The sequence below is a fragment of the Sciurus carolinensis genome, chromosome 7 (assembly GCF_902686445.1).
Source record: "Sciurus carolinensis chromosome 7, mSciCar1.2, whole genome shotgun sequence".
Classification (NCBI taxonomy): domain Eukaryota; kingdom Metazoa; phylum Chordata; class Mammalia; order Rodentia; family Sciuridae; genus Sciurus; species Sciurus carolinensis.
The window spans coordinates 3335140-3343784 of record NC_062219.1 but is presented as its reverse complement, the minus strand read 5'-3'; the positions used below and the strand labels follow the sequence as shown (position 1 = coordinate 3343784).

General features: G+C 54.4%; 1 long non-coding RNA gene across 1 annotated transcript; it reads left to right on the top strand.

Annotated features, from left to right (window-relative positions):
* The first annotated feature begins 4042 nt into the window (after positions 1-4042).
* LOC124989091 (uncharacterized) lies at positions 4043-7796 on the top strand. Its single transcript, XR_007109556.1, has 3 exons — positions 4043-5181; positions 5481-5563; positions 6757-7796. It is a non-coding gene; the product is annotated as an uncharacterized LOC124989091 (long non-coding RNA).
* The last annotated feature ends 849 nt before the right edge of the window (positions 7797-8645 follow it).

Below are 8645 nucleotides of genomic sequence, written 5' to 3'. Positions count from 1 at the left end.
TTTGGCAACAAGTGTTACTGTTTGTTTTCCTCAAAGTGACAGGATGGCTTTGTTCTTTTCTGAGAAACTGTCCGTCAAGCACAGGGTCTGAATGACGGCAGCGGAAGAGCTGTTCCTCCAGGTACAGTGGCTTCCAAGCCCAGGGGACGTCTCACGGTGCCCGAGGAGGCTCCTCCCAGGGCCCCGCAACCGGTGGGCAGCAGAGGGTTCACACGAGCACCTGTCACCTCACAAACACGGAAAAGACGCACGCGAGGGTGAAGTGGAGCAAAGGAATCCCTTCTGCTGCCGCTATCTGTGTGCCTGAGACTAGGGGGTGAGGGAGGCCGGGCGCCAGGGGACCCACCCTCAGCCTCACACCACCGCTGCAGACGTCATTGCAGGGTGTCTTAGGACTTTATGAGAGAACTGTGGACCTTCTACACCCCCTGGGAGTGAGCTGGGACCCGCAGGATCCATGGACTGAGTCTAAAGATCAGAATTCAGGGAAAATAAGTCTCTTATTCCTGGGAAATCCTTGTACAGCATCTTATCATCAAAGCTGAGAAGCATGTGTTTCCCCTCACCTGCTGAAAAGTCACATAAAATCAACACACTTTAGTTATGTTCTCTTTCCCATTAAGATGTTCTCAAAATAGTCTGGTAAGGACTTGGCTTTGTTTCTCGGCTCAGCTTTGAAGCAATGGAGGTGACTGACCAGGCTGTGTGATGGCGCCCTCTGCTGGTCAGTTGGGAAGCGGCAGGAGGGGAAGGGCAAGCTCAGACCTCCTGGGCTCGGCGTGCTGATTGGTCCCTTTGACCGTCTTTTCAAGAAACTGCTTCCAAGAAGCCAAGATTGCTCAGCCACACACATTATTCACTTCCAATAATTTTAAAATCAAATTTTAAATTATTTTTAAAGAATTAAGATTATTTTTCAGCATCAAACGATTAAAAAATATTTGGTTCCTCTCAGTTTCCTGTAACATGCCCAGGCGTCTTGCTAGGTAACTTGAAAACAAACCCCAGAGTAGCAGCTCTGTTGCTGAGGCTTTTGAGGTTTGGCTGGTCAGTCTTCCCACGTTTGGGAGCATGGACACTGTGTGAAGACAGTGAACAGGTAGACTGAGGCCGGAGAAAAGCCTCCGGAGACGAAGCTTCTGTTTCCTGCCTGCACCTCTACCCTGAGGTACCCAGTGAGCACCACTGCATGTTCAAATGGGGCTGGGGCCACGCGCATGCTGCGTTCTGCTCACCATGTCAGGAGTATTCAGGTTTTGGATAAATCTGCTCAGGTGAATTTCACAAAATACAGAGGAACAACTGAGCTACTTTGTACTTACTGACTTGGAATCCACCTGATTCCATCAGGTATCAGCTAATCCCTGACTGTCCCCAGATGGCCCTGTCCCCATGAGGAAGGCAGCAATACCCCCAGGTGTCCTCTTCTGTGTGTCCCATGTGCCTGTGTCATCGTGCTTGTGATTGGCATTTACAGTATGCCAGACGCTGTGCCAGGCTGAAGGTCGGTCAGCTCATGTCCAGTCCCAAGGGTCTTCTGTCTAGCTGTCCCTGGGTGATGCCAGGACAAGGTGGGCTCTCTGGCCTCCGAGACATGACCTTCGGTGCTGACCATGGGAAGCCTCACGCAGGAAGTGAAATTTGAATTGGTTCTTACAAGATCGTGGGGATTGAAACAGGCAAAAACGGGAGAAAGGCGTGTTCCAGGTTGACGGATGAGCAAGCACCCCTTAGGGCAGAGTGTCCTAGACAGGCAGCCTAGAAACCAGAGCAGTGGTGCCTGGTGTTCTAAAATGCGCAACCGGACTGGCGAGAACGAGGCAGCACCACAGGTCCCCAGGCGTCCGCGAGCTGCTCCCTACGGGCAGCGCGCACTCCAGGCAGGCTTTACAAGGACCTTTCCCCTTATCTCCATTCTGCCCCCATGGGAACTCCCACTCCCTGGAGGGACCTGGTGGAGGCAGCATGCGGGAAAGGCTGTCAGACGCTCTGGGAGGGACTTGCACAGGGTCCACGAGCCCGGGTGTGGGAAGCCAGGGAGCAGATCCCGAGCCGCGGTCCAACCTGGAAGCCAGTGGCAGGTGGACCTTCACTGGCCGTGCAGAACACGCCAGGGGCTTTGCACAGCGTGGGGTGTGGGTCTAGAACGCAGCCTCCACCTTCACAAGTCTGCAGCACAGCGCAGGGGCTGCTGTAAGAGGCTGCGTGGACGGCTACGAGCGCGGCCACAGAGGCCCAAACGCAGAGGACGCGGGAGACAGAACGGCGACGCCCTGCACGTTGTGAGTGCACTTCCTGCCGCCAGTGGAAATACCATGCTGCACCGAAAAAGTACGTACCCGCCTCACACGCTGACCAGAACATTTTCAAACGCCTAAGGGGATGGAAACACTACTGATTCGATTAGTACACATTATAAATAAAATGGCCACTGTATCCCATAGAGATTACAATTAAAATGGTAATAAAAAAGAAAAATCTATTCCCAATAATATGTCCCCAACTTTGATGAGTAAGGAAATCATCTCATGACTGGACCTTGGAAAGTTATGCTTCATCTGGAGCAGGGACAAGTCATCCAAGACACTGAGCACATTGCTGAGATCGAGCCACTTGAAATCATAGGAGAGGATTCTGGCATTATGTGTCATGAAAACAGCTTTTAAATCTTCCTCTTCAACAAGCTCTGTGACCATCTCCCGGGGGCGGCCTGAGCACTCAGTTGGGGAACCTTCGAGGGCGGCGAGCAGAGGCTGGGTGCCCTGTGCTTGCCAGGCGAGCGCTATCCACCTGGCTCCCTCCCCAGCCCTGCATGCCCTTTTGGTAGCTGCATGTGATCGAGGGCCACCTTCACCATTTCCTGCAGTCAGACCAAGGTCAGGAGGCCCTGGCTGGAATCCTGCTGGAGCCATGTCATCAGTGCCAGCCAGGGCCTGGGTGAGTCCTGGACATTGGCCAGTGGGGCACGGCTGGGCCCCTTGGGCATCCTGGTCACCCGTCCCCATGATCCCTACAACGAGGAATGTGTGATGAACCAAGAATGAGAGGGTGACTCGGGACCTCTGTGTGTGGACTGAGGTGTGTGATTTCGTATCACAGCAGAACTCCCCGAAGCACTGAGCACTGAGCACTGAGCAGCCCAGCCACCTCCCTCTACTGTCCTGCCAAGAGCCGAGACAGCCCCAGGCGGCGTGAGGAGCAGGGGGAGGCTGTGCCCGCGGGGCCAGGTCTGGCACTCACCGGGCTGCCTGAGGATGGCTCGCGGCATGGAGACTGGTGCCCCCGTGCCAGCGCACACCACGGCGGTGCCAACCTCCCAAACCACAGGGCGCAGAGAGGTGGAAATGGCTGCTGAAGGGGCCCGAAGAGCAGAAGCGGAGCCCCGACCAGCTCAGACAGCGCCCTGGGACGCCCTGGGGTGCAGCAGCCTGCCTCTACCCTCCCCCGTGGACCGCCCAGTGCTGTGCTGCGAGCTGCCGGGAACGCCGAGTCTGAGCCTCCAGAGCCCAGGCCCACACTCAGGGCCAGTCACAGCCCCGGACCTGGGAAAGCTGAGCCTCCACAGTGCCCCGGGCAAGAGGCCGACCTGAGCTCCAGGAGGCCAGCGACACCTGTCGTCCACCCGTCATCCGATGAACTTCAGCCTGTGTGGGGAGGGGCGGCGCTGGGAGGCCTTCCAGGGCCTGGCTGGGGGCGGCCTCTCCTCCTGCCGCCTGCAACACCCTGCGTCGGCAGACAGAGGAGGAAGCTGTCCCTAGGGCAGAGTGAGCCTGCAGGAAGCCTGGAACTCGGCTTTCTTTTACCAGAAAGAAGGGGCGTCCGGCGCGGCTGACAAGACCTGGGACTGCCTGGCGCTTAGGATGTGGAAAGTCCCCAGGCATACGTGCCGCAGGCTTGGTCCCAGCGCCCCAGTGTCAGAGGCGGGGTCTGGGGAGGTGACCGGACCTCATCCTGACCTCATCCTGACCTCATCCTGACCTCGTCCCTGGGTTAGTCCACTGGCTGTTCCTGTTTGAATGGGCAGTTGGGAGGTGGTGGACACTGTTGAGACAGTAGGTCACGGGGTGTCCCTGCAAGGACAGACATGGCCCTGTCCCCTTCCTCCCTCTCCCTGCCCTGAGGTGAGCAGTCTTGCTACTGGCCTCCTGCAGAACCCCTGCCTCGCTGCAGGCCCCCAGCAACGGGGCCCAGCCACCAGGACTGGGGCCCCGGGAACTGTGAGCCCAGACCCTTTCTCCTCTGTCTCCATGTCTCAGGCATTTTGTCACAGAGACGCCCTGGCTGTGTGCACGGGTGCTGGCAGGAGGCTCGGGGCCCCGTCCAGGTGACGCACCACCTGCCCGCAGTGCTACGCTTTCCGTCCTTTCTTTCCTTTGCCTCAGTGTTTTCTCACTCAGTCCCTCTGTGGATAATTTTTAAATCTTTATTTGTATTTCACGACTGCTTCCCCTGCTGGAGGCAGCTGCACGCGGCTCACCGTCCACCCAGCGCAGAGCTGACGTAGATGATCCGACACACATGGCAGCCAGGGACAGACTCGCTGCGGCCAGGTGAGTGCTCGTGCCAACTCCTCCGGGAGCCCAGGAGGACGTGCATTTCTGAGTGTAACTGAAGTGGGAATGAGTAGGTGGCCACAGGGTCCCCAACCGAGGGCGATATGCAACTGCTCTGAAGCAGGATGTGTCTGCAGTACCACGGGGCGGGAGGCGAGGCCACGCCCACGGTCCAGAGGCAAGCCTAGGGTGAAAGCCGCCGGGCTGCGGGGTGAAGCCCGGCCGCTGGCCCTGCCCGGGTCCCAGCCACCCTGCGGGACGGCCTTCCCAGTGCACCCCCGTCCGAGCCGGGCTTCTCCAGCCCTCCTCCCGACAGTGGCAGGCTGCACCTTTTCAAAGGAAAACCTGACCTGACTGCTTTCGAGCCTTCTTCCTACTTCAGGGTTTTTCAGAAAAATGATGGAAGACTTTGACAAAATTATATGCCACTGTACCAAAAAACCAAGGATAAAGCAAAGGCAAAGAATCCACCGGGAGCCGCTTCTGGAGACGGAACACCAGTTTTGGGCGCAAGCTCGGCGGGCTTGAGCCCTCGGCTCCACTGGCTGGGATGAGCAGCTAAGGAAGCAAGCGCGCCCCATGTCATCAGCCGATGACTGATGCCCAGAAGGAGACCCTGCATCCCCAGGTGACCGCTGGCAAATGCGCGCACACCCTGCTCCGCAGCCGGGGACCTGCTCCCACGTTGGACCAGTGGGGCGAACCATCGACAGACCCTGAGATCCTGCCGGACGGTTCTCAGGTTAACCTGTTAATTCTGTTTCTAGGAATTTAGCCTCCAAATCAAGATGGAGACAAACATTTACATACACATTTGTTCACGTTATATTATTGATATTAGAAAAAATAAATGGGAAAATAGTTCAACAAATTATGAAAGGACATTGTGTAATCATGAAAAATCTAATGGTTAAATTTTAATAACAGGAAAATGCTGATAATGAAATGTTACAGGAGAACGCCAGCTGAGAGTAATGCGACCCTTACAGCAGGTCCCGGAGAGTTAAACGGTAAGCAGGGCTCACTGAGGGGCTGTGATTATTTTTCCCAAATTTTATTAGTGCCTTTTAATTATGTGGAATAATGGGTTTAATTGTGGTGTACTTGTACATGCAAATGGCATACCTAGCTCACCTCTACCTGGTTTAGGATACTCACATTCACAACTGCCACTATAAATGCTTGGCGTTCTTTAAAATGTGAACTTGACTTTGGAAACAAGAACAATAGGTGGGAAGGGCAGAGATGTTTGGAAGGGGAGGGGAGGAAGCATGGCGGCCGTTCCTGCAGCCACACTGAGCCCACAGGCCTGACCACCCGGCCAGCTGGGTGCAGGGAAAGGAGAGATCAAGGGGAGAGCACCTCAAGCCCTCTGTATGGCTGACGGCCGTGCAGCCAAGAGAGAGGCTCTGCAGAAGACGGAAGATGCTCTAGGGGATCAGCCAGAAGGCAGGCTGGGAGAGGTGGCACTTGAGGGGCCCGGTGAGGAGCGGTGAAGCCGTGGTGGGGTGGGAGGAGTGCCCAGGAGCCAGGACGCAGGCAGAGGGAGCCAACCCCATGGGGGCAACTGCAGATGCAGAAGAGGAGGCAGCCTGGACCCTGGGAGGGACACTGCCCCTGCAGGGGCAGGAAGGGAAGCCTTCAGGGAGGAGAGAAGGGACAACAACCAAAGGGGGAGACTGACTTGGTGAAGGTTCTTGTGGCAAGTCCGGAACATTCCGCTGGGCTGAGATGGCTGGCTGAGGGGCTGAATGTCAGAGGCTTATACTCCCCCACCAGCTTGATGGCCCTGCCCTTGCGGGCTGGGTGGCGTCCTCAGGAAATGACTTAGCGTGCGTCTGTGGCGCTACTTTCTCCCTCGCTTTCCCCAATCTCGTTACATCTGTCCCATTTGTCACAGTCCATGTTCCTAACAAGGGAAAGAAAGCAAAACACTTTTCCTCCCCTTCTAACCAAAAGGTTGAGCATCTGTAATCTGAAAGTCCAAAAGCTTCTGAGCCGACAGGATGCCACAAGGGGAAGGTCATGCACCTGACCCCTGTGGTGGGTCGCAGTGCTGAGCTGCACAGGAAGTAGCATAGGAAGTGACCTTCGGCCAGGCGTTAAGGGGCACGAAGCATGCACAGGTTTCCCCAAGGCATTTTTACATCCTATTTGTATGGAAATATTCCAAACTATGAACAAAGTCCAATTCTGGTTCCAGGAATCCGGGATGGAGACGCTCCTCCTGTGCTGGAAAATCCCCCGAGAAGCCACCAAGTCCTGCTCTCACTAAACCCGAAGCAAGAAGCGGTCCCTTTACGGTGCCAAGCAAGGAGCTAGCACAGACAGAAATGCCACTGAAACCCCATGATGTCCAGCTGCTGTCCTGGGACAGAGGCCCACATCCCGAGGCTAAGAAACAATGGAGATCAGCCGCCAGCAACTGCACTCTCAGAACCAGCCCCGTGGTGAGAGGCAAGGAGCCCTTCTCATGGAGACGGCCGCCGTGGACCGGACCTGGCTTCAGCTCCAAAGGAGGAGTTGCTAATGCCCGAGGAGAAGGCGAAAGGGTTTGGATCCTTCCTGGGTGAGGAGGGAGCTCTCCCCTGCGCCACCCAGCAGCACGTGCCCTTTGGCTTCAGCCTGCTCTGCAGGGAGGCAGAGCTGCTCAGGAGCCAGTGTCCCCGTGGGCAGTTAGCATCCTGCGCCAGAGTCAGTCTCTGATCTGAACCTTACTCAGGAAAGGTATCAGAATAACCTCCTTCCTTTCAAATCTCTGTCCCTCAACCACCAATTCCCTGAACTCCTTAAGTGACTAGTTCTTGACATCCCCAGACAGAAATACTGCTGAGGGCATTTCAGGGAGCGGAGCAAAACCCTGAGGGTAGTGATAAGCTTTGGTTCCTTTGGACTGGGGCTGTCGGTGCACTCACTCTGCAAGACCACCTGTCACCCTCTCTTGAACATCTGCAAAACAGTGAGGACTGAGAGTCTCATGAATTTAGACCTTGGAGGCAATAGTTTTCTTTAATTCAGTCCTCCCCTGGAGAGAGCAAACTTCTGCTGATCCCACCTTTAAAATTGGGCTTTGTGTTACAGAGAGCCTTTACTTTGTGTTTTTAAAGAACTTTCTTTCCTTAAATTGGAAAAAAATTATTGGGGATTAAGCTCAATGTTTGAACTTGACATAAAATTGTTGCTTTGGGTCCTCTGTTTTTACAGGAGATGTGAAGGACATGTTTTAAAACTCAGACGCTCAAATAAAATTGTCCTCCTTGATTAGGATGATGAAAATAAGATAGACTTTTCCTTTTTTCTTTGTTTACCAATTCATTGAGCCACACACTGTGAAGGAAAATGTATACATATCTGAAGACGAACTATCCATTCGCTATTGGACTTTAAAACATTTGATCACTTGGGAATTCAAGTTGAGTGCATGTTGGAAGACTTCGAAGGATTTTACTGAACATTCTGTTGCTTCTTCCACAAATGGAAAGCATCATACACACACAGGTCCTGTTATTTCCCTCCTTCCCCCGAAGCACTGAGGCCACAGCTCTGTGTCCTGGCAGACAGCATAGTGGGAGAAAACGAAGCACCTGTTGTTATTGCAATGACAGCCACCAGAACAGGACAACAGCCCGCACTGATCCCTGCTCAGGGGCGAGACCCAGGGCAGGCAAGAATCTCAGCAGCAACCACACCCCCACCACCCTTCTGGTTGCACAGTTGACGTTCTCTATTCTCTAGTTCTAGTCTAGTCATTCTATTCTCTAGTTCTGTCTTCACCGGGTCCCCTTAACGATGGGGAAACTGAAATTCCAAGCCGAGGGCCGTAGGTAGAGTCTCCTCGCTTCTGGCAGAGAGGCAGTACTTTCCCTGGGAGCAACTTACTCACAGGAGGAAGAGAACTTATTCCAAAATAAAGTTGATCCAGTAGAAGGGAGCAGGGTGCTTCCACATCCCTCTCAGACTCCTGAGACAGGCTAAGGAAGGCACGAAGCCATTCTAAGAATTCATTTCCTCTTCTGTGTAAGACCAGAGAGGCTTGCTCAAAATAGTTGGTCAGAACTGACCACCAGACGAAGCAAAAACCATTTACAATCA